The following is a 22,661-nucleotide window of genomic DNA, read 5'->3' on the forward strand; positions in this document are numbered from 1 at the left end:
AACCCAAACTCCTGAGGGAGTACTTTACTCCCACCATTTACACTTCTCCATCTTGCATTCGATTACCTGAAGTAGCAGCAGTGCAATATGAAATAAAGTCTAGTGTGATCAAAATACTCCCATCTTTTTATGGGCTCACCAACGAAGACCCATATAAATACTTAGATGAATTTCTTGAGATTTGCACCACTGTCAAGATTCAGAACTTCACTGATGATGCTCTGAAACTTAGATTATTTCCCTTCTCCCTTAAAGATAGAGCCAAACAATAGCTGAATTCTTTAGAAGCTAACTCGATTCGTTCTTGGGATCAAATGCAACAAGAATTCCTTAAAAAATACTTTCCTATAGGAAGAACGAACCAGTTTAGACGTGCCATTACAAGCTTCTCCCAAACCGAGGGAGAAGAATTTCATGAAACTTGGGAGAGATTTCGGGACCTAATCCGTAAATGCCCTCATCATCAAATACCTAAGTGGCAGCTAGTGCAATATTTTTATGACGGTTTGACTGAACGAAACCATCAGATGATTGATGCTGCATGCGGGGGGACTTTCATGCTTCGAAATGAGCATGAAGCATGGCAACTATTTGAAAATCTTAATAAAAACTCCCTCCACCATACTTCATGTTCTCGTCAAGCACCCCCGAGTTTTCAAAGAAAAGGGGCCATTTGTGAAATAAGTCGTTCTATGGACCTGTCTAGCAAGGTAGATGCATTGTCCCATAAGATTGACCAACTAATGATAGGAGGACATGTCGTTAGCTCTTTCCAAGCACAAGTATGTGCTATCTGTTCTAGCCCATCGCATCCTATTCATGAGTGCCCCTCAGCACCCCAATTTCCTGAACTCGTGCAAGAACACATCAATGCTGCTCAAACACAACCCAGACCGGGTAATGATCCATTTTCCAATACATATAATCCGGAATGGCGGAATCATCCAAATTTTTCTTGGAGGCAGCAAGCCTCGAATACTACCCAACCCTACTCCCAAAATTTTCAAAATCCTCAGAATTTTCATCTCTACCGTCCCTCAAATCAATTTCAACACCCTCCTCCTCCAACCCAAAGAAATACAGCCTTTGAGGAGAAGGTGTTGACTGCCCTTCAAGGTTTGGAGGCAAACACACAACTATTGCACTCTCACACGCAATCAATTGCTAAGCTAGAATCCCAAATGGGTCAACTAGCCAATGCATTAAACAAGCGAGAGGAAGGTAAGCTTCCAAGTCAACCAATGAGTAATCCTAGGGGACAATACGTGGCTCAAGAAACTCGACTAAATCATGAGCAAGCCAATGCTTTGACTACCCTAAGGAGTGGACGTATAATAGATAATAAGGTTGGGGAGGGTAACAATAAGGAAGGTGAAGAAGAGGAGAGGAATGTATCACATGAAAATCCAAAACCTTCTTCAGCTAGTGCACCATCTGCCACAACCCACATTCCAAAGGCTCCATTCCCTGAAGCACTTAATGCACCCTCTCCCTTTGGCAAGAAGGAAACTTCATTAGAAGAGATGATGGAGGTCTTCAAACAAGTTAAAATCAACCTCCCACTCCATGCCATCAAACAAGTTCCCTCCTATGCCAAATTCCTCAAAGACCTTTGCATCCAAAAGCGGAAATCTAGAACACATGTGCCTAAAAAGATCCTCCTAACTGAGCAGGTAAGTTCCATTCTCCAACACAACACCCCTCCAAAGTTCAAAGATCCTGGTGCTCCCACTATTTCTTGTGTCATAGGAAATAACTCCATCGACCGAGCACTTTTAGATCTAGGGGCAAGTGTGAATCTTCTACCCTATTCAGTTTATGAAAAATTTGGGTTAGGTGAATTAAAACCTACCTCGGTGTCCTTACAATTGGCTGATCGATCTGTGAAGATACCATGGGGGATGATTGAAGATGTTCTTGTCAAGGGAGACAAATTCTATTTTTCAGTAGATTTTATCGTCCTTGATATGGAACATGTGCCCAACCTAAAAAAATAAATCCCTGTGATCCTTGGTCGTCCCTTTTTAGCAACAGCCAATGCATGTATCAACTGTAGAACTGAGGCAATGGACATATCATTTGGGAACATGAAAATTAAGTTGAATGTGTTTCATGCCGCCGACCAACATGTGAGGGAAGATGAGTGTTGCCTAATTGACGAAATAGATGATCTTGTAGAGATAGCCCTTCCCTATATCTTAGCAGATGACCCCCTAGAGGCATGCTTGGCCCATTTTGACATTGACAACTTTGACATAGATAAGGCCATAGAAGAAGTCAACATCTTACTCGACAATCAATCTTCCATGAGTTCCCTTTCTTGGAAGATCCGACCTGAACCTCTTCCCCCCATTGCTAGCGCACCACTTTGTCCTTCCATTGATTCTCCACCTAAACTCGAGTTGAAGCCACTTCCGACAACTCTTAAGTATGCTTTTCTAAGACCAGAAGATACTCTCCCTATAATCATTGCGGCCAACTTATCTACGGAACAGGAAGTTAAACTTTTAAGGATGCTAGAAGAGAATAAACATGCCATAGGATGGTCTGTAGCCGATTTGAAAGGGGTTGACCCCTCCATATGCATGCATCGAATTCACCTCGAAGATGATGTAAAGCCCACCCGAGAAATGCAAAGAAGACTCAATCCTAACATGAAGGAGGTAGTCAAGAAAGAAGTGGTGAAATTACTAGATGCCGGAATCATCTACCCGATTTCTGATAGTAAGTGGGTAAGTCCGACACAAGTGGTACCAAAAAAATCTGGTATCACTGTGGTTGAAAATACGGAAGGAGAATTGATACAAACACGCACAACCACGGGTTGGCGCGTGTGCATTGACTACAGAAAACTTAATTCAATGACTAGGAAGGACCATTTTTCTCTACCTTTCATAGATCAAATTTTGGAACGGTTGGCTGGTCAAGGTTTCTACTGCTTCTTAGATGGTTATTCTGGATATAATCAAGTACCTATTTACCCGGATGATCAAGACAAAACCACTTTTACGTGCCCATTTGGGACATTTGCATATAGGAGGATGCCTTTTGGACTATGCAATGCACCCGCAACTTTTCAACGATGCATGATAGCCATTTTTTCAGATATGGTGAAAAACTTTCTAGAAGTGTTTATTGATGATTTCTCAGTTTTTGGCCTATCTTTTGACGATTGTCTGGACAATTTGACCTTAGTTTTGAAAAGATGTAAGGAGACCAACCTAGTATTAAGTTGGGAAAAGAGCCATTTCATGGTTCAAGAAGGCATAGTTTTAGGACACGTCGTGTCCAAGAGGGGCATTGAAGTAGATAAAGCCAAAGTCGATCTTATTTCCAATCTCCCTCCACCCAAAACTGTGAAACAAATCCGATCATTCCTTGGCCATGCTGGTTTCTACCGTCGCTTCATTCAGGATTTCAGTAAAATTTCCAAACCCTTGTGCAATTTTCTTGCCAAGGACACTCCCTTTGTCTTTAATGAAGCATGCAAAGAAGCATTTGAAAATCTTCGCTCGAAATTGACCACTGCACCTATCATACGGCCTCCTAATTGGACCCTTCCATTTGAACTGATGTGTGACGCATCCGACTATGCCATTGGGGCAGTTTTAGGGCAACGGCTAGATAAGGTACCTCATGTCATCTACTACGCTAGTAAAGCACTCTCAGATGCACAATTGAACTACACCACCACTGAGAAAGAATTGCTAGCTGTAGTATTCGCGCTAGACAAGTTTCGATCTTACCTATTAGGATCCAAGGTTACCGTATTCACTGATCATGCTGCCCTTCGACACCTTCTTGCAAAGAAGGACACCAAACCCCGTCTGATTCGATGGATTCTTTTACTACAAGAATTTGACCTAGAAATTCGTGACAAGAAAGGAACTGCAAATGTCGTAGCAGACCACTTATCTAAGATTCTTCTTGAGCCCTCTAAGAATACCTCACCCTTACATGATGCTTTCCCAGATGAACAATTATTTGGGGTACAAGGAATGAAAACGCCATGGTTTGCAAACATAGTAAATTACCTTGCCATAGGATGAATTCCTGATGATTGGTCAACTCAAGACAAGAACCGATTCTTTTCACAAGTAAAGTTCTATTATTGGGATGATCCCGATCTATTCAAGTATTGTCCCGATCAAGTAATCCGTCGATGTGTCCCCGAATGCGAATTTCAAAGTATTCTTTCATTCTGCCATTCACAAGCTTGTGGGGGACATTTTGGGGGTAGAAAAACTGCAGCAAAAGTTTTATAAAGTGGATTTTATTGGCCCACTCTTTTCAAAGATGTCCATAACTTTTGCCAAACTTGTGAACGGTGCCAACGGATGGGTACCATCTCCCGTAGAGATATGATGCCTCTCAATCCTATTTTAATTGTAGAAATATTTGATGTCTGGGGTATTGACTTTATGGGCCCTTTCCCACCATCCTTTGGTTTCGAATATATTCTTGTAGGGGTTGATTATGTTTCAAAATGGGTAGAAGCTGTCGCCATTAAAACTAATGACCACAAGGTTGTGATTAAATTTTTACATGAAAACATCTTTTGTCGTTTTGGCACACCCCAAGCCATCATCAGTGATGGGGGATCTCATTTTTGCAACCAGTCTTTCGAGGCTTTGGCTCGCAAATATAACATCACCTACAAAGTTGCTACCCCATACCATCCCCAAACGAGTGGACAAGTCGAGGTATCCAATAGGGAGTTAAAACACATCTTAGAAAAAACGGTACGTCCCGATAGGAAAGATTGGTCTCAAAGGATAAATGATGCACTCTGGGCCTATCGTACTGCCTACAAAACTCCTATTGGCATGTCTCCCTATCGATTAGTTTTTGGAAAAGCTTGTCACTTACCGGTAGAACTTGAACATAGAGCTTTCTGGGCTATCAAAAAGTTTAACTTAGATATGGCAGTAGCTGGTCCTCACCGAAAACTCCAACTAAGTGAAAAGAATTGCGCAATGAGGCTTATGAAAATGCTAAAATTTATAAAGCAAGGACTAAGGCTTTTCATGATAAAAATATTAACCATAAGTCCTTCGAACCTGGTCAAAAGGTTTGGCTATTCAATTCAAAGTTGCGACTCTTCCCGGGTAAACTTCACTCTAGGTGGGATGGACCATTCGTGGTGAAAAAGGTTTTTTCTTATGGTGCAGTAGAGATCCAACACCTCAATGGTGGACATGTTTTAAAAGTCAATGGTCAAAGGTTAAAACCTTATGTGGACTGTGTTACCCGATGGGCAATTGATCGAATCCCTTAATTTGACGAACCCTGTTTATCAAAATAATTAAGGATGCACTGTGTCTGGCTAAAGACAATAAACTTAGCGCTTGTTGGGAGGCAACCCAATTCTCTTAGATTTCTTTAACATTGAGGACAATGTTAGGTTTAGGTTTGGGGGTATTTTTAAGTATTTTTTTTTTTTGCATCTCTTGTATTCGTTTTCACTTTATAATGTCAGGTTTATCGAAAAAAATAAAAAATAAAAAATAAAAATATCTTTTAGAAAAAATGTGTGTTCATTTTCATTTTTTATAAAATAATAATGAATAATAATAATAAAAAAAATTTAAATAAAAAAAGTTTTTGTTTTTTAAAAAAAAACCTAATTTCTATACATTTATGCGAGAATGATAAACACACAAGGTATATAAAATCTAAAAAGCCCAATGACTAGTCGGAAGTAATACAAATTTAAGTTCTTTTCATTAAGTCTCTCTTAGGGAGTTGTAAGCTAATTAATACTTTGGAATTTCACTACACACTGGCCGACACTTCTAAGGTCTAGGCTCGACATTATGTTGATAGTATAGTAGCAACCTTAGACCCTGATGAATCATACTTATCTAATCCAAAAAAAAAATCATCAATAAAAAGGATCTAGTCAAGAACATCGAAAAGGGCTACCTATTGTCAAAGGTCAGGTGGGCTTGTGATGAGGACTCTGAGCATAAGTCCGTAGGGGAGTCTTGATGCCCGACACCTTGTGCCAACTGATGTGAGAGTTGTCGACTGATTGTTCGTTACACGGAGAAATCACCACAAGAGTAAAAGTGCACAATTTATACATCTTTTATTAAAAATAAAAAAAAACTTTGTATTGACCTTGTAAAAGACAATAGTGTGAAAGCCGTCGTTGTTGAAATTCGAGTAAACTGGAATATTACAGATAAAGCCCGTGAGGTACTAAAGTAAACATCCACAACTCTCGAAATCCTGCAGATAAGATGATTTTGAATCAGTGAGTAGGTCCTTTCGACCAATTCTTGGAAACTACTAGTATTAGCAATATTTTGGAGATCCGATCCCTTAGCTTGTGTACGGTCCAGATTTCACTGAGCACTCCAGTATAAATAAGTCTTACAACTTCCTAACGGAAACTTAATGACCTCAACTTGAATTGCATTTTGACCTAGGATTTGGGCTGACTTAGTAAATAAAACCGTGTGTGCTTTGAAACTCTTATCATTTATGTATCTTAAATTAGATTTTAATAATAATAAAAAAAGAGAGTTTTTGAAATTCTTTACTAGTATGCATTTGGAATTTGATTTTCACTTCATAGATCAATCGATTTAAAAAAATATATATATATAATAACAACAATAATAAATGATTTATTTAAGTTTATGGGTATCTTCACTGAAAACCCTCACGAGACTATAACTCGTCCACTAGGATAACCTAGGGGTTTAAAGCCTTGTGACATATGGTAAATGTAACCGCAATGCCTGCGAAAGTGAGTTAGAATTCTTCTTTTCTAGTTTTATTTTGCTAGAGGACTAGCAAAATATAGGTTTGGGGGTGTGATAAGTGCTTGATAATCTATAATTTAGTTATCTTTCCATAGCACTTATCAATATTCTTAAACTGATAAATACGTATTTTACCATGAAATTGAATGATCATTGAAATAAATTTAAAATATGGTAAAAAGCAAATAATTCTTTTCTTAAATCAGACTCTGAACTTGTCTCTCTCTTGTTTGCAATCTTTCATGAAAATTACAGCAAAACATATAAGGAGGAGATTGTGTTGATCCGGTTTGGTAACCTGATAGAATTGTAGTCAAGCTAAGATTATAAATAAATGGGTTTTGGTCCTGATTCGATCAAAAGTTATAATTAATTTTGTATGGGGCAGAGGTTTGATTAACCCTTTTTATTAGGTCACGGTCCTGTTTTTAGTCTTGGTTGGTCGAGTTCGATCTGAAGCAGCTTAGCAAGAATTAAATTTAAATGACAATGGGCTCAAGGACAAGTCAACCATCATGACCCACCTCAAACCCAAAGTCAATTCCCAACCAATTCCTTACTTGCCTTCATATAAAATTTATAAATTTAAAACAACAAAAAAAAAGAAAATAATGAATATAATAAAATAAATAAAATTAATTTCGAGGAGAATCACTTATTCACTGTTCATATGAACAGTGTCCCGTAAAAACACTGTTCATATGAACAGTGAGAAATAATATAATAAAAAAAAGAAAGAATTTATTAAAACTGTTTCACTGTTTATCTCCTTCCTCCCGTTCTCTATCCTTCCCGTGATCCCGCCTCACAGAGCGCCCCCCTGCCCGTTCCAGCCACGCGTCACAGCCGACGCTCCAATCCTCCACGCGGTGCAGTCGACGACCAGATCCTCCGCCTCTTCATCCGCCTGCATCCCCACCTCCGCACAGCTGCCATTCCGGGCGTCCGAGACAAGCTACGCATGCTCCCAGCGTATCACGCGATGAACCAAGCTGCCTTCCGTGCACCCAGCTATCTCCCAGATCCCCTCTCATCCCGCGGTGCAGCCGGCGACCAGATTCCCCCCATCTCCATTCCGCTGATCCCGCGGCCCTTCATCCTCTTCGTCCGCGATCTGCCTTCCGGCATCACGCCCCGAAATCAGCCGGCCGTGATCTCTTCTTCCTTCCCGAGCGAGCACTCCGGACAGCTATAAAAGGAGGGGGCTGAGGCGTTCGATGGAAGGGGGAGCTCGGTTGAGAAAACAGGGGAGACCCTCTGTTTCGGTGAAAAGAAGAAGAGAGCCGAGAGGGAAGAAAGGAAAAAGAAATTAAAAAAAAAGAGAGAAAGGAGGGGGAAAGAGAATAGTTTTGATATTTTGGGAATAATGGGAGTTGATCAATTTCATTTGAAGATGGGAGGTCGTCCGGAAGCCATGCTCGGCTAAACATCTAGTCTAGGGCCGGATGAAGCCCTAGCAATGTTACAGGGCATTGTAGTTCTTATTTTCTTTATTATTTTGGAGCTTGTTTAAATTCTTATTATCAATGAAAAATTCTTTTATGATGTTTAAACTTTGAGCATGCTATTTATTATTCATGTTTGCTAAAGTAGTCTAAGATGATCCATGCCTAGGAAGATGAGGTGTACTGCACCCTAGGTTAGCATAATTAGGTAGACACTTCTTGCTATACCGAAGATGGATTTTCTTAAAACTCTTTATGCTTTTATTTTAAAAGGCTTGTAGCCAATATTGCATGCCTCTCCAAAAGATAAAAAAAATAAAGAATACAAACCCTGATGCAATGCTATGTGGTGGACTCCAAACCCTAGATCCATTTATTCTGATAAATTCTAATTCGCACTCATAGTTTAATTTAGTTAAATCAAATTAGCAAATTCTTCTTCTTGAGTTATTTTTAAAAAAAAATAATTTATTCTTCAATCCCTGTGGACCGACATCCGTAATCACTATCCTACAGGATACGTGCTATTGCGTGGTTTATTTTTGAAATTGAAAGAACCGATCACATAGTCACAAGGCACCTAATCACAATCTTTAACCATACATGCACAAACATATATAATCTAACAAAATTTATGACATGCTAAACAAGAGAGAGTGCTAGGGATGGATTTATTACTTGTCACCACTGAATTAGAAGCCTTGGCATCCTGCTCGGTGAGTACATAGACCCGCCCCTAGGTCCTAGGCCTCTGCAGCAGGGCCCTCTTGTTGCTGTCCTTCCTGTGGTGCTCGGTTTACAGGGGCTCTCTGAGAGGACTGAGGTGCCTGTCGCCTCTGCGATTCTTTTCCATTAGGACAAACAATAGCCTTATGCCCTTCTTGACCACAAGAAAAACATGTCCCTCCAACCCAAATGCAATCTCGCTTGAGATGAGGTCCTCCACAGCGGTAGCATCTAATAGCACCTCGGGCTTGACCTCTATCTCTGGTGACAACTTGATTCGGTCTCTGATCCTTTGACTTGAAAGGTTTACTATTTTGGCTCGGAGAATCAGTGGGTCGAAACCTTTTTTTCACATTCTTTTCTCTAGTAGCTTGGGCATTATCAAGTCCTTTTTCTATCACTAAGGCTTTGTTAACCACATCTTTATAACTAGACAGTTCAAAAGCAGTAACTTGTTGCTGAATCCATCCCCTGAGTCCATTTTCAAATTTTTTTGCTCGGTTACCATCCTCTGATATCAAGGTCGGAGCATATCGCAACATCTCTTCAAACTTTGCTGCATACTGGGCAACTGTCATATCATCCTGCTCCAGTCAGTCAAACTTCCTATATTTCTGGAATCGGATACCTTGGAAAAAATACTTCTCATAGAAAATCTTTTTAAATTCTTCCCAAATGAAGGGGGCATCATTCGGACTAAGCTTCCCTTTCTCCATCTCCCACCAGTCAGCTGCCTCATCCTGTAACATGAAGGTGGCAAAAAGAACTTTCTCCTCATCAGGGCACCTCAAGGCTTGAAAGACTTTCTCTATCTATTTCAACCAGCTCTCAGCCTCCATCAGATCAGCCGTACCTTTAAAAGCTGGGGATGCATATCTCTGAAAATCCAACAAACTGATCCGGTGCTCCGGCTGAGCTGTAGTGCCTTGAAACTGTTGATGCTGCTGCTGCTGTTGTTCATACATTGCTTGCTGCTGTTGCAACTATTGCTGTAAGAACTGCTGATGTACCTCTACCATCCTCATCATGTCTGCCCTAGCAGCAGCTTGCTGTTGCACCATCATTTGCATCAACTGTGAAGCACTTATCGTCTCCCTGAGCTGAATACTTGGTCCCTCGGATGTCCCAATCTCCGGAGCTCCCATCTCTGGAGTACTGCCAGTAGGGTCGATAGTGTGCTCCTGCTGTTGCACACCTCGAGTCGGCGTGGATAAGGTACCTTTCTACTGTCCAGAGGGTGCCCAAGCCGTGGAGCCGTCGGCAAATCGGGTTGGCCTTCTAGCACGCCCTCGACCATGCCCTCGCGCCATATCAACTTACACAATTTTTCCAGCATCAAGATTATCAGATTGAGATAATTTTGCATCCTTAATATGCTAATCACACCATTTTAATATCTTACGTTGATGACCCAAAGATTGATTCATAGATTGATTTTGATGATCACAAAACCTTGAAGTATAGATACTAATGTTTATGTTGCAAGGAGAAAGATATTTATTTTGCAAGGAACATAGCAAGTTGGAAGAACACATGAAGGCCTCCAAAGCTCTCAAGTTGGAAGAAAGCTACAATTTATTGGCCCAAGTTTAAAGTTCAAAGGATTCAAATTGGAGGAGTAAAATCAAAGGAAAAATTCAAAAGAACAGTCTTCGAGTCGACTCCAGTGGAATTCGAGTCGACTCCGGAGAAGTATGAGTCGACTTCGGAGAAGTATGAGTCGACTCCTAGGAGTCACAGGCAGAAAAGTCAGAGAGCATTTTTGGGACTCTGAGATTCGAGTCGACTCCCGCATTGCACGAGTCGACTCCGAGACTCCGCGACCATCAACAGACAGAAGACCAAGTTACTGCCTCTGAGAGCCGAGTCGACTCCGAGGAAGTTCGAGTCGACTCCAAGACTGGACGAGCCAAAAGACAAAGGATCGGGAGTTCGGGCTCTGAGATTCGAGTCGACTCCCAGGACAGTCGAGTCGACTCGAGAGGACAAAATTCAAAATTGGATCCACGGACTTCAGTGGATGAGCCGACTCCGAAATTGCCAAGTCAGCTCCAGAAGTTGGCGAGTCGACTCCAGGTTAAGACGAGTCGACTCCCAGTCGAGGCAAGCACATTAATTCAAATTTGGAACAGTGGCCGAGTCGTCTCCCGTAAAACACGAGCCGACTCCTGCAACAAGCGAGCCGACTCCTGATCGCGCGAGTCGACTCCGATCCCAACGGTAATATTGTCAGGAAGTGCAGACTGTGTCCAACGGCTCTATTTTTTGTCTCTAACGGCTATATTCTTGTTTCCACGTTATCTAAAGCTATAAAAACAAGAAGAGAGCTAGGGGAGATGTTAATGGAAGTGGGAGAGATCATCTAGGAAAGAGATCTCAAAGAGATTACAAAGGAAATCTCCCATAAGCACAAAAGGGCCATCCAAAACGAAATAGAGAGAAGAAGAGCATCCAAGTGAATCCGAAAGCTTCCTCTCCATCCGTGTGCTGCCTCGGGGATCCTCTACTTCATGCCAAATCAGAGGAGGATCAAGTAAAGAAGAAGCCGAGCTCCTCCATCTTCAAAACTCGTTTGAGGGCTTCTCTTTACTCTATTTGTTTATATTGTCATATTTGCTTGTTTAAGAAGCTTTGTTTTGTTTTATACTTTGTTTTAATATCTTGTAACTTGATTCAATCAAGGGATTGAATCGAGGGGTTAAGGTTTGTTGGTGAGCCAAAGGGAAAACCAACTGTGTAAGGTTTGTTGGTGAGCCAAAGGGAAAACCAACTGTGTTAGGTTTGTTGGTGAGCCGAGGGTAAAACCAACGAGTAGGGTTCGATTGTGATCCCGGGAAAACAATCGGAGTGGTTCTAGTCGGTGAGCCTGAGAAAACCGACCGAGTTCGTTGTGACCTCGTAAAACAACAAGTTGGGTTGTGAGCTTGTAAAACAACCGGCTGTAATCTGTAGGATTATAGTGAAATTCCCAAGAAGTCTTGGGGAGTGGATGTAGGTGCTGGGGTGCACCGAACCACTATATGTTTGTTGTGTTTGTAATGCTTCTGCTTATTGTCTAACTAACACACTCACTTACTTAGATAAACTGCTTGCTTAACTCTTATCTGGACATCCTTTAGTTGCAAGCATATTTAATCAAGTCACATTCTATACATCAAACTGTTGCTAAGTTTAACTTTCACTGCGCATATATACAACTTAGCATAATTAATCAAAAAGTACTAGAAGTAGTTTAAAAGTTTTAAAAGACCCAATTCACCCCCCCCCCTCTGGGGTTGTATCTACTGGGCAACAAGTGGTATCAGAGCAGGTGCTCAAATATTATTTGTAGTCTTAACCGACTAGAGCCAAAGATCATGACAACTCAAATAGATAGTTTTCTAGGAGAAGGACAATCAATTGATACACCTCCACTGTTTAATGGTATAAACTACCCACATTGGAAAATACGCATGCGCATTTTCATTCAATCACAAAACTATTATCTATGGAAAATCATAATAAATGACCTTCACACACTCTCTCATATTAATGAGAAGGACTTAGCACAATTAAATGCTAATGCTATGAACATATTATATTGTGCTATTCAAGAAACAAAGTTTAATGAAATTTCTGCATGCTTATCTGCTAAGGAGATCTGGGATACTTTAGAAAATATTTATGATAAATCTCAGATTAGCTCTCATATGCTTCAATTATATACTAACAATGAGACTGCAGAAAAGGGTGATGAATCTCCCTCAGTCGAGTCGACTCCAAGTAGCTCAGAGTCGACTCCCAAGTTAGTCGAGTCGACTCCAATAAGGTCCGAGTCGACTCCGAGGCAAATCAGCTTCCTAAAGACAAAGAAAAAGAGGAAGCAAAAAGAAAGGAAGAAAGAGGTAAAGCGCAAGAAAGCCTTGACCAAGAGAAAGTCAGACAAGGAATTGAAAGTTAGGAGCAACAATGAACTACAAGAGGTAACTAACTTATGTCTTATGGTACAAGAAGATAAAGTAGAATCTGAATCTAATCTTACACCAAATGACTTTCATGAAAAATATTCTTATGATGAACTTTTAAATGCTTTTCATGATTTGTATAGTGAATGTAGAAAATTAGCTAGGAAAAATAAAAATCTTAAAAAGCTAAATTTGGAAATTTCACAAGAAAGAAATTCTATTACTGAAATACAAGACAAACTAAATTCTGAAAATAAAAGTTTAAGGTCATTTTCAGAAAAATTGATTCAGAAAAATCATAGCTTAATTAAAGAAAATCAAAACTTAAGTAAAGAAATTAATCAATTAAAATCTTTTATTAACAAATTCACCGTAAGTTCAGAACGATTAAAAATGATGTTTGAAAGCCAATATGTTGCTTGTGATAAATCAAAACTTGGCTTGATTCCTTTACTTAACAATAAATCTCTAGAGAAAAAGGTTATCAATTCATCAAGCAAACCATTAAATAAGATAACTTATTTCAAAAATGAAAAGGATGGGAATAACAACTTTACCTATCGTTCTAGTATAATTAAATCAAATGGTAAAGTTATTAATATTAAACAGATATGGGTTCCAAAAGGAACCATATGTCCTAACTCTCAAGGACTCAAGCAAGCTTGGGTACCCAAAATGAGAAAATGAGGATGTACACATAGGTGTACCAAGGTACCCATGGAACATAAAGAAACTTAAAAAGTTATTAACAAAAAAAATAATGAAATCAGTAATTCTTGCATCTCATCATTATTTGTCCTTTAGTATCTGATATGATTTGCTATTAGTGACCAATTTTGTGATATAGAAAATACTTTTGGAAATATAATCAAATCTCTTCATTTTTTAGTATACTTTACTCACTATTGGATAAGTTGCTAAATGATTAATCAATTTATTAAGAATAACTCTATGAATTCTCTATATGCTTGATTGAGAGTTATTATCCATGGCATTATTGTTTATTGATCATAGATATGATAATGTGTACTTGGTATGCTTTTGAATATATGCACTATGAATACCAAGAAACCATCCTTGGCATATAAAATCAACTCATGCTAGTATGTACTTAATCTCAAAAGACCTTGCCATAGGCTTACTTAGATTATCTACTTAAAGGTCAAAGTTTTGCTATGCATGCTAACTAAGGAAACAAACAAAAATCATTTCTAAATCTAAAGATGTTGTTTCCATCTCCAAGTTTTTCAAAAGCTTACATTGAATTTATTCTTGAAAAATAAAACTGAAGTATTTTTCTGTATTTACTAAATCTTGTAAAAGTGGTTCAAATGATAAAGGTTTCCAAACTGTGAAGATAAAGAGTATCATGGCACAGTGTTGAAAACCAAAATCCTGATAAAGGTTATACAGAAAATAATATTAAATCCAATGATTTCAGCACCAAGGACACCATAAGCAAATAGGATTAATAGAATTCTTGAAGAAATGAAAAAGACAATTATGTATGATAGTCATCTACTTAAATAATTTTTAAAAGACTATCATCACTGCTTGTCATACATATGATTTCTATTTTTGATGAAAATTTTGATCTTCTGAAAAATGGAAAATGAACCATTGCATATCTTTCATATTTTTCAGTCGTACATGTTATTATGAAAATAATGCCAAATCTGATAAAGATACTTCTATCCTTGGATATCATTCATCAAGCAATACATATAGAATATTCATGAAAAATTCTAGTTGTAGAAGTATCAATTCATTTTATTCTTTATGAGACTAATGATTTATTATCAAAATACTAAAATCAAATTATATGGTTAATCTTTTACATATGCACTTAATGAAGAAAAATTGATGACTACTAAAAGACTAAATCAAGAAAAGAGGAAATAGATCTTGATAAAGATTCTTGCATGATTAGAAGTAAAGATCATCATTATCATGTGCTTGCTTCATGAGCTTTATATTCTGTCAAATGAATGTGTAGAATTCACTCCTATGTAGTTACTTTATTAAAAAGGAGATCTATGAAAAATAACCACCATATTTAAAAATACACATTACATATATGATAAAGCAATATGTGATTTAGAACAAGCATCAAAAGCATGATATATAAAAGCTTAAGCAACCTTTTTGATAGAAAGTAATAGTGATAAATCTATGCATCAAAAAGATGAATTTGTGATATCTTATTTGCTCAAAGTATGCATTGATGACATCATTTTTGGTTCTACTAATGAAGAGTTATATTGCAAAGTGAGTTTGAAATATGATGAATGAATTAACATCTTCTCTCAAACTCCAAATTAAGACAAACAGGAAAGGGGATCTTCATTGACCAACGTTAGTCCACAAGAAAACTCTTATAGAAGATTGGCATGAAGAAGGTATATCTATGACCCCATCTTGTAGAATTTGAAAAGGATGAGCAAAGTAGATCTATTGTGTTAAAGCTGTATTGAAGCATGATAGAATAATTATTTTATCATACAGCTAGTAGACCAGATTGTATGCTCATTATGTGACCTTGTGCAAGACTTCAATCTAACTTTAATTAATCATATTTTATTGATAACAAATAAATCATAATCTGAATTTTGATAGAAACAAATGTTTAAGATAAATTGATTAAAACATAGTTAACATATCTTATTGATAATTATCTTAAGCAAATAGAATCTAAACTAAATTGACTTAAACTATCTTGGTTAATGAATCTATCTCTTTAGTTCAAATGATATGTGCTTGCTTATATTTAGGTAATCTCTTGAGTAAAGTGACTCAACATGCAACTATTGTCATATCTTATATTGAGTCATCTAGTTAAAAAAAAAATATATATATGTTGGATGAATGCTTTGTATCTTAAAGAAACTAATGACCTTTCTTCAAGAAAGAAAAATGAGAAATTTCAACTTGAAGGATATCTTCATGTAAGATACACTAAACATTCACATGCAAACAAGAGAGAGGATCTTCTTCAGCCAAAAGTTCACACATAAGAAATCTAGTTTGGCTTGAAGAACATATAATGAATAGGTAATTTTAGATACCTTTCTCACAAATTAATTGAGCAAAGTCAATAACTTAAATCCTATTATGGCATGATTAAATTCTTTAATTATTAATTTTTGATATTATGTCTATATGTGTATTGACTGACTTATACTTTTAGAAATTGTTTCATGGTTTGCTCAATCTAAAATATTTCTATGGCTGTATCATAACCATGAAATACACAAGTATATGATTAAAACTCTGATTTAGAATGACTTGTGAGAAGCTACGAATTCTTGGGCATAATGAAAATAGTGTTTGCATGATATACCTCTATACGATACATTTCATTATTTCTTTATTCAGCTCTTTCATGTAGATTACTTGAGAATAACAAAAAGAGAGAGAGATAAAGAAAAGAAAATGGACATTGTTCAAGAGATGAAAAATCTGAGCAAAGGCAAGTACTTCAATCTTAAGGAAAAGCAAAACAAGCATAATATATTCGGCACATTTGGAAGGGATAAAATCTATAATTAATTACACTCAAACAGGGAGAGTTTGGAGTGAACATTTTAACCTTTCTATATTGCTCATCATAGGGATGGTGCCAATGGGGAGGCTAGTGGTAGTACCCGGCACTATTTGACCCAACTATTCGGTGTAGGGCATATTAGGGACGGCACAAGAGGGAGGCTAGTGGTAGTACCTCGTGCCCCTTCACAACTCCACCGGATAGGGAGTAAATAGAGTATAGAGCATAAGAAAGTAAAAATGAAAGACAAAGTAAATGAAAGTATACAAGAAAGAATCAATTCAAATTTTTAGTCACATGGAAACACACTTTAAGGATGAAATCAGTGCAAAATTATATTTAAATAGGAGGAGTTTATTTGAAAAGAATTGATTTTGATACTTGACATGCTTGTTCTTAATATTTTAATGTATGACTTAACACACACTATATTTTGCATGTGGCATGATATTTTAAATTATGGGTTCTCAATATCTTTTGTAGTACCCCATACTTGGACAACTTGATTGAATGTTTGAAATACTACATAACATTTTTTGCTTAGTTTTATTGAAAAGAAATTTCAGATTTGTTGTTAGCAATCATCTCTAAAATCTGAAAGTTGAATAAAGAAGAAGAGAAGGATATCTCTATTTAGGAAAAATAAATTTTATTCTATCCTTCAACTTGCCTAAATTTGGTATATAATGTTCAAATTCGTACCAAAACTCAACATTTAATACAAAGATTCTGAATATGCTCTTATATGTTTGAAATATGTATTTTCAATCGTAATCATTTAAGATGAGCTATAATGTGGAAGATACATATCTCAAAGTATGAGTTTGAGAGCCTCTATTGAAAATCCTATGTAATTCAGAATCTGATTTTGTATAAAAGCTTAAACTAAATGTGATTTTTAAATAAAGTCTTACTTTAAGAAAAACAGAATTAATTTTGATGCCTTTGGTGATTGCTCCGATACGCATCCGAAACATATCATTTCTTATCTTCAAAGTATACTAATATCGGTTCAAATGATGTGTCTTTCGATGATCTTGATTGCAAACAAAAATTTCTAAATATATGATTTTATTTTGATATTAAAAAGATTTATTGTGCTTCATGAAAAACTATGATTAAGAAATTGAGTTCTAAAAATATATATATTTCAATGATCATCTATATGTTTTTCTCTCCTACATTATTAAACACTTCTATCAATAGAGTGAATGATCTTAAAGCTAGAAATATTTCAGCTCACTCAAATGATTCTAAAAGAAAGAAAATGTAAATGCGGTTGAAAGAAACTAAGCTTCAAATGAATCATTTTCTGATTAATATTTCTATACATTTTCTCTAAGATTATGAGAAAGCATAATTTGTTCGTAAAGGATTAGAAAGAGTAATTACTACAAATTTTGGAATAATACTAGATTACTCTACATTCTTGATATTACAGAATTTCAGTGTTATTCACGTTTATCACTAAAATCTGAAATTCAACAATTAAAATGATTAAAGAAGAATGCATCTTTTGAGGGGGAGCTTTAGATATTCAATATCCTATCCCAAAGACACTTTATTTTGATGCATACTTTGAATTTTATGGATTGATTTTGATGAACCTCCTTATATTGCAAGACATGCTTTAATTTCCTTGAGATGAGTTCTATAAAGGTTGTCTTATCTCAAACCTTGAGTCTTATGAAAATAAGCTGAAATATATTTTTGAGATTGACAATCTTATTGAACATTATCTTAGGATTCTAAACTCTTAAATGGAATGATCAATTGAGGGGGAGAAAGAAAATTCCAGAAGGAGAGGTCTTATGGAACTTAATCGCATAAATCTATAACTAAAGGAGAGAGAAAGAACACTAAATGAAAAGTGATTCTAATACTCTCCAATATGTATCATCTGAAATTTAAATCTGAAAATCTGTATGATACACCTTGAGGCGTGTTATTTGGTTAGTATATCTCATGCATCACTCTTGAACCAAATTGCAAATCGTAAGAGCCTCTAATTTAATGAAAAAGGGGGAGAATAATGTGTTAAATTTTCTTGAGTATCTCTTAGAAAATCTATTTTTGGAACTTCACTAATGAGCTCTAATTGGCTTGCTTTTTGGAACTTCAATTTTGTGCAAATTCATTATTTTATGTATCAAATTGTGCTTATTTTCTAAAGAAATAAAAGAAAGTCTTTAAAAGAGCTCTAAGATGTATCAAAAATTGCATGAATGTATATTTTGATATTTGTGCCCCAATGCTCCTATTATCATAAAAGAACTTTGAAGTCATTAAGAAAATTAATTAAATTGCTCTCATGGTTGATAAAATACTTAATAGATTGGGCAAAAGGTCTTAAATGAACAAGCTTTCATACTCAGTGAAGAGAGGTTAGATTTCCACTCATGTTTTTCCTTGAATATCATTTGTAGTACTTCTTGAATTAACCTAAGGAAGATTCCACCTACACTTGATTAGAAACTATCTGTGGTATCAAATTAGAAAACCTCTTGAATTCACACTCGATGTGTTCTGCTCTGATCTTTGTGCTTAATGTTTCACTATCTTTTTGATGTTGTCAAAAAGGGGGAGAAATATCTAAGTATATGCTATATACCTCAGAATGCTTTATTACTTTGAATTGAATACAAATCAGCTTAAAATTTAAATATGTTGATTGTGTTAAGCTGATTAAATCTAAAAGCATTATCATGAAGTATGTTTTAAATATACATGTCTTCTACTTCATGCAACTTAGCTATGTATTACTTCTAGAAAACAATATCTTTTATATTGCATATACTCCAAGTTTTGTCATCATCAAAAAGGGGGAGATTGATGACCCAAAGATTGATTCACAGATTGATTTTGATGATCACAAAACCTTGAAGTATAGATACTAATGTTTATGTTGCAAGGAGAAAGATATTTATTTTGCAAGGAACATAGCAAGTTGGAAGAACACATGAAGGCCTCCAAAGCTCTCAAGTTGGAAGAAAGCTACAATTTATTGGCCCAAGTTTAAAGTTCAAAGGATTCAAATTGGAGGAGTAAAATCAAAGGAAAAATTCAAAAGAACAGTCTTCGAGTCGACTCCAGTGGAATTCGAGTCGACTCCGGAGAAGTATGAGTCGACTCCGGAGAAGTATGAGTCGACTCCTAGGAGTCACAGGCAGAAAAGTCAGAGAGCATTTTTGGGACTCTGAGATTCGAGTCGACTCCCGCATTGCACGAGTCGACTCCGAGACTCCGCGACCATCAACAGACAGAAGACCAAGTTACTGCCTCTGAGAGCCGAGTCGACTCCGAGGAAGTTCGAGTCGACTCCAAGACTGGACGAGCCAAAAGACAAAGGATCGGGAGTTCGGGCTCTGAGATTCGAGTCGACTCCCAGGACAGTCGAGTCGACTCGAGAGGACAAAATTCAAAATTGGATCCACGGACTTCAGTGGATGAGCCGACTCCGAAATTGCCAAGTCAGCTCCAGAAGTTGGCGAGTCGACTCCAGGTTAAGACGAGTCGACTCCCAGTCGAGGCAAGCACATTAATTCAAATTTGGAACAGTGGCCGAGTCGTCTCCCGTAAAACACGAGCCGACTCCTGCAACAAGCGAGCCGACTCCTGATCGCGCGAGTCGACTCCGATCCCAACGGTAATATTGTCAGGAAGTGCAGACTGTGTCCAACGGCTCTATTTTTTGTCTCTAACGGCTATATTCTTGTTTCCACGTTATCTAAAGCTATAAAAACAAGAAGAGAGCTAGGGGAGATGTTAATGGAAGTGGGAGAGATCATCTAGGAAAGAGATCTCAAAGAGATTACAAAGGAAATCTCCCATAAGCACAAAAGGGCCATCCAAAACGAAATAGAGAGAAGAAGAGCATCCAAGTGAATCCGAAAGCTTCCTCTCCATCCGTGTGCTGCCTCGGGGATCCTCTACTTCATGCCAAATCAGAGGAGGATCAAGTAAAGAAGAAGCCGAGCTCCTCCATCTTCAAAACTCGTTTGAGGGCTTCTCTTTACTCTATTTGTTTATATTGTCATATTTGCTTGTTTAAGAAGCTTTGTTTTGTTTTATACTTTGTTTTAATATCTTGTAACTTGATTCAATCAAGGGATTGAATCGAGGGGTTAAGGTTTGTTGGTGAGCCAAAGGGAAAACCAACTGTGTAAGGTTTGTTGGTGAGCCAAAGGGAAAACCAACTGTGTTAGGTTTGTTGGTGAGCCGAGGGTAAAACCAACGAGTAGGGTTCGATTGTGATCCCGGGAAAACAATCGGAGTGGTTCTAGTCGGTGAGCCTGAGAAAACCGACCGAGTTCGTTGTGACCTCGTAAAACAACAAGTTGGGTTGTGAGCTTGTAAAACAACCGGCTGTAATCTGTAGGATTATAGTGAAATTCCCAAGAAGTCTTGGGGAGTGGATGTAGGTGCTGGGGTGCACCGAACCACTATATGTTTGTTGTGTTTGTAATGCTTCTGCTTATTGTCTAACTAACACACTCACTTACTTAGATAAACTGCTTGCTTAACTCTTATCTGGACATCCTTTAGTTGCAAGCATATTTAATCAAGTCACATTCTATACATCAAACTGTTGCTAAGTTTAACTTTCACTGCGCATATATACAACTTAGCATAATTAATCAAAAAGTACTAGAAGTAGTTTAAAAGTTTTAAAAGATCCAATTCACCCCCCCCCCCCCCCCTCTTGGGTTGTATCTACTGGGCAACATACGTGTTTAGTGATTTTCCCCACTTAGGCTTACTCGAGCCTAAACCATAGGATTCCTAAACCTTAAGCTCTGATACCAAATCTGTCATGCCCCAAACCCATCAGTCGGGTCGACCACGTGACACGGCCACATAATCCCCAAAGTAAAACCCTAGAGATCATGTAAGGCCTAAAAAGGTACAATAGTCACAAAAATGCCAAAATTAATGAATAATAAAATTAAATCAAATCTAACTAAAATGTACTGATTGATTACATAATTTCAAATGTTCATAAGCAAAAGATAAATTAACTTCTAGCTATCTAACAGTCTGACTCCATATCAATCTCACTTCTCGTCCCACCCGATGGACTCTACAAATTCAGTGCCTTTGAAAAAGAAAGTAAGTGTAGTATGAGCTTTTCCAGCCCAGTAAGAATCCCAACAGCCATACACTAATAATAATAAAATAATCAAAGCAACAAATAAATATCATTTCATTATTCAAAAAGCTCAACAAACAATAAGTATATATAACCAGTACATATACATAAATCTTTTTTTCACATTATGTGATCCATTCTCGTATTACTCTTATTTCCAAGTTTTAAAATTTTTTACTTCTGGCTTCGGTGTAACCCACACCTACATCCACTTTCCAAGACTTTTGAAAATTTCACTATAATCATCCTGATTACAGTATGATTATTTTTCGAGCTTGTCACGCCCCTGCCTGCGCGGGGCACGTGAGGCACCCAGTGCCCACATGGGGGCCACATGAGGGAGGAAACATGGCTCCCCTGCCAGATATTGTCCGGTTCTGGGACTTCACGCAAGCGTCCTTTACCCCTCCCTGGTTTTGTTTTCCTCCCAACATAGCTCACATCCCAACTCGCTATTTTTCCGGAATCACAACGAACCTGGTCGATTTTTTCAGGATCACCAACCACAACCTTAACCCGTTTGTTTTTTGGGCTCACAAACAACCCAGTCGGTTTTCATAGGCTCACCAACCGAAACCTTTACACGATTGTTTTTCGGGTTCACAAACAGTCCAGTTGGTTTTCACAGGCTCACCAACCAAAACCTTTAAACCTTATTGAATTTTCTGATTCAACAACTTCCAATTAAGGTTTGGAAGAACCTTTATCAGTTTTAGAGCAAATAAAACTATTACAATAAAGTTTAAAGAATACGTAATAAATGCTATAACTATGTAAACAAAGCTTCAAAGTAAATGAAATAATAAATATGGATCGGAAGATTTGAAGATGGTTGTTGGCTGCAGTCGAAGATCTTGATAGCACGGCTACAACTCCTCTATTGAATATTTCAATTGATTTTCTCACAATATGATTTTTTCTGGAAAGCTCTTTTGTGAGGATTTTATCTTTCGAAGCTTGGATTTTGAGTGATATGATTTTCTCACTTGATCCTCTCCCTTGTCTTTTTTTTTCTCTTGGTATTTCTTTGAATTTATAGGCAACATACTTTTCAGGAAGTACCAGATAGCCGTCACACCA

General features: G+C 37.4%; 1 non-coding gene across 1 annotated transcript; it reads right to left on the bottom strand.

Annotated features, from left to right (window-relative positions):
- Positions 1 to 363: 363 nt before the first annotated feature.
- Positions 364 to 469, bottom strand: LOC120108015 (small nucleolar RNA R71). The gene has a single exon (XR_005509560.1). It is a non-coding gene; the product is annotated as a small nucleolar RNA R71 (small nucleolar RNA).
- Positions 470 to 22,661: the final 22,192 nt, after the last annotated feature.

The sequence above is a fragment of the Phoenix dactylifera genome, chromosome 18 (genome assembly GCF_051530095.1).
Source record: "Phoenix dactylifera cultivar Ajwa chromosome 18, Ajwa_hap1_PhDact_Kaust_v1.1, whole genome shotgun sequence".
Taxonomy (NCBI): domain Eukaryota; kingdom Viridiplantae; phylum Streptophyta; class Magnoliopsida; order Arecales; family Arecaceae; genus Phoenix; species Phoenix dactylifera.